General features: G+C 41.1%; 1 pseudogene; it reads right to left on the bottom strand.

Annotated features, from left to right (window-relative positions):
* Positions 1 to 440: 440 nt before the first annotated feature.
* Positions 441 to 5,046, bottom strand: LOC121476218 (annotated as a pseudogene).
* Positions 5,047 to 7,279: the final 2,233 nt, after the last annotated feature.

Genomic DNA, 7,279 nt, shown 5'->3' with positions numbered 1-7,279 from the left:
ACAACATTTTTGGCTTGGCAGACCAGTAAGTCATGTTTCTCCACTGGCCAAAGGCAGCTGAAGAAACAATTGCCTGAACAAACTAAATGCTGTGACATGAAGCATTTGACTTCCAAGTCTGAGGATTTAGTTAAAATGATCGGTCAACACCTAACTGGGCAAAAGGAATGGCATCCATCATCCAAACAGGCTCACTTCCCCTAGCCCCCAAAACGAACAGTAGTTATAATAGCAAAAGAAACAAAAAAAAGTTTTTTTTTTTTTTTTTATGATTCTTTAGAGTCAACTATGAAAGAGGTCAGCAACATATTAACAGCAGCAATGGACACGAAGAGCAAAATAGTGGATGAAAGAATCTTGCTGGACGTCTGTTCATCTTTTTCGGTGTCAGCCAGAAGACTACGACTGGCTTACTTGGAAATTTCGAGCATACACACGTCTCATCTCCTTAGATCCTTCACAGATTTGGAATTCGGTCTACCTGAGGGCTCTATAACCATGTGAGAAAGCTTTCTTTATCCAGCTTGGTGGCAGCCAGCACGGACTCCATGTCGTTCAGGATGTCAGAGCTCAGAGCTTCCTGCAGACTTGGCATCAACTCCTCTCCTTCTATGTTCATCCCATCTCCCTCCAGCGTTCCGAGGTCCACATTTGTCCCAGGAATGGCTTCTAGGTAGTCTGGGAAACGGTTCTGCTGGGAGGGCACGGTGCTTTGGTTGATAGCATCACCTGTGTCCATTTCATCAACACTGTTCAGGAAGTCATCTGGGGTTCGAGGGATGCTGCAGCTGCTCACGCTCAGCCCACTGTCTGTGCTTTCATCCCGGGACTGGTAGGTGCCACTGTTGAGAAAGGGATCCGAGCCACTGGTCGTCATTGTCCTCAGTTCCTGAGACATCCCGGGGGAAGGCACTGGATTGGGAGTCCCACCATCCTGCTCCAGTGTTGGTAACTGGCTACGAAGAGCTAGTTCCTGACATTTTGGAGAATTTGCTGTGCTGGGACTGATATTCCGCATTGCCTGGGGCCTCACCTGGCGGAGCAGCTCCTGCTGCTTCAGGCGCAGCCGCTCCTTCTCCACCTGCAGCTGCTGGAGGCGCATCTGTTGCTGTTGGCTGGAGCCCCCGCCCCTAGGACGCCTGGAGGGCTCTGCGGGGCTGGGGCTGGGGGCTGCTTCACCGGAGCGCTCCGGCTGATTGTCTGGTTCATGGCTTTACCAAAACGAGGGTCAAGCCTTGGGTCTAGCCAAGAGGTGGTCTTGTTCTTGTGGTTTATATAGTATATTTCTCCATCCTGAGTCATGGCTTGTTCCCATCCATCAGGAAGAGGACCTGAGGCTGAGGTCATCATACTCTGCTGCACTGGGGGGCTGGTGGGTGCTGTGACGCTCGTCTGGGACAGCACGGCCTTCCTGCGGTCCTGCCACGTCGTCGTCTGCTCGATGTGATTCAAGAAGTATCTCTGGCCAGAGGAGGCCTTGGCCATCTCCCAGCCGGCAGGCAGAGGTACGTCGTCAGGTATCTCAAAGGAGGACTGGCGGAGGTGCCGAGCGCTGGGTGAGCTGCGGGCCGGAGCTGACTCCGGGGGGGTCAGGGCCCGGGGACACGGCTCCCAGCTGCAGGGAAGCCGGAGAGGCCTGAGCTCGAGCATGCTGTGGGGCAGGGCTCCCGCAGCGCCTGCATCAGTGCTGGCCTGGCGGGAGTGTGCCTTGGGCTCCGGCTGAGGAAGGAGTCGGGCAGCCTCGGCAGCCGCAGGGGCACCGTCTGCCGCCCGTTGGCCGTTTCGGGGTTCAGACGGCCTTGAAGGGCGCCTCCAGGTCAGTCTCCGAGTCCCCGCGGACGCGCACGATCTGGTGGCGGGCGGGGGGGGCCCGGGGTCCATAGCGCCGGGCTGCGGGGCTCGGGGGCTCGGGGGCCCGGGGGGTGCGAGCGAGCGCGAGGGGCCCTGCCACGGAGTGTGCGAGAGGCGCCCCCGCCCGCCCGCCCCCAGAGCGTCTTTTATCAGATATGTGCTTTATAAATATTTTCTCAGTCTGTTGCTTAAATTTTGACTCCTTTTTTAAAAGATTTTGTTTATTTATTCATGAGAGACAAAGAGAGAGAGAGAGAGAGAGAGAGGCAGAGACACAGGCAGAGGGAGAAGCAGGTTCTCTGCAGGGAGCCTGATGGGGACTCGATCCCAGGACGCCAGGATCCTGCCCTGAGCTGAAGGCAGATGCTCAACCACTGAGCCACCCAGGTGTCTCAGATTTTCACTCTTTTACCAGCATCTTTGAGAGAGAAGATTTGAATGGTAAAAATTCCAATGTGTTTTATCTTTTATTTTTATTTTTCAATTATGGCTTTGGTGTTTGATTAAAGAACTCTTTGCTAAGACAAAGTCACACACATTTTCTCTTATTTTTTTTCTTCCAGAGTCTTATAGTTTTATGTTTTATTTATAGGTCTATGATACATCTTGAGTACATTTTTGTATGTGAAATAAAGTGTGAATCAAGTTTATACTTTTGCATATGAACATGTACTTGTTTCAGGACAAATTGTTGAATATCCCAAACTTTCTTTACTAATGAAAACTTTCTAAACTAATGAAAGAGTAATTAGTGTTATAAACTCCAGTTTTGATAGTTTTTGGAAAATACCAACTCTATCGGTCTCAGATGTTAAAATCAATTCAGAATATAAAATTTATGTTCAATCTAATGATCCAGAGAATCTATACAAAATGCTTCTTCATCCAAATCAGACTTTTGGCTCTGACTCCATTTAATTGTTCTGTATGAGAATGTACTTGATTTCTTTTCTTTTCCTTTAAGATTTAAATCTGTTAAAGTAATCTCTACACCCAACCTAGAGTTGGGTCACATGCTCTACCAACTGAGCCAGCCCGGAGAATGTACTTGATTTCATTTTGCATTATCAATCCCTTTAAAGTTTCACAGGAGCTAAGGTAGAGCTCATATTCTCTGACCAGTCTACATAAATTGTCAAACTCTTCTCTCCTCATCTCTTTAGATTACTTGTCATGACTTGGAATATTTGTTATTTTCTGTATTTTGTTTTGTGTTTGCACACTTATTTTAAGAAGGGAAACACCACAATGGCTGGGCTGTGCTAATTTTTTTTTTAAAGGTGTTTGGTTCAAATTAGAAATTCGACTTTTTAAAATAATGAAAGGATCTATTATTGAAAGGGTGTGAATGCTGAAATAAGGCTAAATTGAGGAGCTGGTGCTTTTATAATACATTCTAAAAGGGTCTAGTCATCTTAACTCATCTCATCCTTCAAAATCAGTGATCTAACACTCACATTTACAAATTTTCCTTGAATTTTTCATGTACTCCTGCTCAATGTGTCGAGTGTGACAGAACAGATGTAGTCAGTGAATGATCAAACAGATGTTTCATTTGTATTACCATTCATTATAATGTCATGATTGACAGCACAACCATGCAACTTATCAAGTACCTTGAAATTATTCTTGGTCTCTTTTTAAGGACACTCATGGTTTCAAAAAAATCCTGTAAAACAGATTAGAAAGTTAAAAATATTTTTCTAAAAGTTGTCATTACTGGGTATTATTAATCAGTGGGCAGACTTATTTTGAAGTAACAGTAATATGGAATGAATTTTTGTCACCATGGATACCAGGGAACTGGTTCAGTGAAATTACCATCAGGCCGTGTCTGATGCTTACTTCCAGGACCCAGGTCATCCATGCACTGCCTATGGAAAATCGCCCAGACTCCAAATCCACCAAATAGATACAGGTATACATTTTTACAGGTATGTTGTACTGTTCATTATACCCATTATATACATGGTGATATTAATGATATTTTCAACATTTTTTGAAACACTCTCCCTTTCCAATGTGTCCTACCCATTCTCATAATGGGTATTGGGGGTCATTGATTTTTGCAATTCACAGGAAAGATTTGATGGGGCTTTCTGTGTGGATTTTGCTTGTATAAATACTTTACTCAATTACTTGCTATTTAAAAAGTCAAGGTAGCTGTATTTATTGGATTTTTTTGAGTTCTTTCTTTTTTGATCCTTAGCTTTCTTTTAGGGGTATGTTTTTCAGTCCAAATTGTATAAGAAACACTTTCTTTGAAAAATTATCTTTAAATCAAATTAAACTAAATTAGATGCTGAATTATATATATATTTGTGAAATCATATGGTATTTGTCTTTTTTGGGGGTTATTTCACTTAGCGTAATGCTCTTTAGTTTCTTTCACATTGTTGTGAATGGCAAGATTTCATTATTTTTTAAGGCGAAGTAATATTCATATGTATATGAATATTATTTATTCAGAATATATATATTTTTCACATCTTATGTGAAATTTAAGAAGTGAAATAAATGAACATGAGGGGGAAAGGAGAGAGAGGCAAACCATTAAACAGATTCTTAAATACAGAGAGCAAATAGGGTTGCTGGAGGGGAATTAGATGGGGAGGCTGTTTAAATGGGTGATGGGGGACGCCTGGGTGGCTCAGTAGTTAAGTGTCTGCCTTTAGCCCAGGGCGTGATCCTGGAGACCCAGGGTCGAGTCCCACGTCGGGTTCCCTGCATGGAGCCTGCTTCTCCCTCTGCCTATGTCTTGGCTTCCTTCTTTCTCTCTGTGTGTCTCTCATGAATAAATAAATAAATCTTAAATTTAAATGGGTGATAGATATTAAGGAGGACACTGGTTGTGATGAACACTGAGTATTTTATGTAAGTTGTGAGTCCCTATGTTCTATACATGAAACCAATATTACACTGTATGTTAAGTATATTTAAATAAAAACTTGAACCTAAAATAAATAAATAAAACGTAAAAGATAAAATAAATTGGATACTGAGCTCCTATCATTCTGAGATGACAGAAAACCATTGTATTGGGTATTTTGGAAATCCTTCACAGAATCAGAGACGCTTACAAGGTACCTGAAAACATAAGGAAGGCCTTTTGCTCTCCAGCCCATTGTGGTCATTGCTGATCTCCAGTTTCTGTGTTTCCTTGAAGCCCTGTTTCTCCTGACTTACAATCTTCATGTCTCTTGTGGATCACAGGCATCTTTTCTGAGGCTGAGAATCTCTGGGCTGGGGGTTTAGCTTACCTGGGTATCCCCTACAACTATACTTTTTAAGAATTTATCAGTTCCCCCTTGTGTAGACCAACATGGGTCCTGGGAAGTGTGCTAAACTTTCTCTCTTCCTCATGTCGATGCATCCCTTCCTTCTCTAGTTTCACTTTAAAGGAAGTTACCCAGTTTTCTTCCTACCTCTGTCACTTTATATCATCTTTCCTAAGATCTTAAAGTTTTAGACAGGTGGATTTTTTGTCCTTCAGCATTTTCTACTTTGTGCCCTGTAAAATTTCCTGAGAGAAGGAAATATGAAAGTTCTAGCTATTTGTTTGGAATTGGGAGAGGAGGGAGATGGTATAAAAATGCAATTTAATATCTCAAAATCTTAATGAGATATATTTGTTATTATTTATCTTTTTCTTTTTTAAAGATTTTATTTATTTATTCATGACAGATATATATAGAGAGAGATTGAGAGAGAGAGAGAGAGAGAGAGAGGCAGAGACACAGGCAGAGGGAGAAGCAGGCTCCATGCAGGAAGCTCGACCTGGAACTCGATCCCGGGTCTCCAGGATCACGCCCTGGGCTGAAGGTGGCGCTAAACCGCTGAGCCACCCGGGCTGCCCTATATCTTTTTCATACTTCAAATCTCACTTTTAAATGATGAAGAGGTGATATAACAGGATTAAGAGATAATAAATAAGGGATAAATTAAAACAAGTATATTTCCAAATAAATTTGTGTTTTATACTCCATTGGCTATGCAGAGGCCCCACAACAACTCTCTCTCTCTCTCTCTCTCTCTCTAATTATATTATATATATATAAGTGGATGAAGCAAGACTAAGGATTCAGCACATTACTAGGCCAAATTAATCTTATAGTGCCCAGGATTAGTTTAAAGGAGTGATTGACATTGCAACTGCTTGCTTCCAATGAGATTTTGATTTTTATGAGAAGACTATGAACCTGAGGTCTTGAGGGGATGAACGACTAATCTGGAAAGAAGTGTGTAAGAAGTTTTTCCCAGGGAGGATGGACTCCCCAAGTCTACGCATTTAATTTGCAAGCTATGGAATCTATATTTATGGCCTATAAGTAAATTTTCAGAATTTTTTTACTGCAATCGAACTTCCAAGATTTATTTGATATATTTAATTTCCTTTTAATCCAAACAAGCATTGCATAAAATGCTGTTAATAATCAGATTTTTCAATCCTTAGTGGTCATTATTTCAGGAAAGACATTTACTTATAGAACAAGGAGTTTAATATATCAACTCACCCAACCCAGTAACTTCACCTGTAATCTCTGTCGGAAAATCTGATCCTAGTGAACCTTCAACATTTTAATACCATCCCTGTAGCACTATACAATGTATTACTTAGTTCACCTAATTGCCTTCACCCCCTCTCTTTTAAATATTCATAACCACTAAATGAAATTCCACTTTGACCAAATTCCACCCTTGTTCATCCTAACTATAATGCCAATAGTCTGCTGGACTCCTTACTAAGCTGCTTTCTTGGGAAAAGAAGATGGCCAATCCCAAAGTTCTGTAATTATTCAGATCTTGCCCACCATACATTTTAGCTCCATAAACTAAATAGTTATATTACATTAGTATCTGTGGACACATGATATCTTAATTGGAAAAAAAAACACTAAAAAAGCTACATTTTATACTATACTAAACTCTTTCTGAAACACCTAGTAATGACTCACAATTCACTCTTTAGATGGGTTGGGATGGTTGTTTAAAAAGCAAAATCTTAGTTATGATAACTTTCCTTTTGAGCTTTCCTTCTCCTTATTTGTTTATATGACTACTGAATAGTGAAAAAAAATCCATTAACAGCCTTTTGCTTTGTTTTGTTTTGTACCTAACTTGATGGATTTATTATTTTTTAATGGAAATAATAGTAATTTAATTTAACTGACTTGACTGCTTTGACACTGTTTAGACAAAGAGAATCTATTGTTTTAACCAATTTAGAAGCTGCATAGCAATCCATTGCAGAAATGATATTTTAAAAAAAGCTTCTGTAAGGTTACTCTGTTCATTATGAGGAATGAGATGTCTTGAATTAAATACTCAAAATCCAACCTCACTGTAGCAAAGATCTAATGAGTTCTGTGTTCTAAGAGCTTATTTAATGAACTCAAACATTGCTTTCAAGTACACATTTCCGTGTTGC

Source organism: Vulpes lagopus, chromosome 15 (assembly GCF_018345385.1).
Source record: "Vulpes lagopus strain Blue_001 chromosome 15, ASM1834538v1, whole genome shotgun sequence".
Taxonomy (NCBI): domain Eukaryota; kingdom Metazoa; phylum Chordata; class Mammalia; order Carnivora; family Canidae; genus Vulpes; species Vulpes lagopus.
Note: the sequence above shows the minus strand (reverse complement) of the source record. Positions and strands in the feature narration are given on the sequence as shown.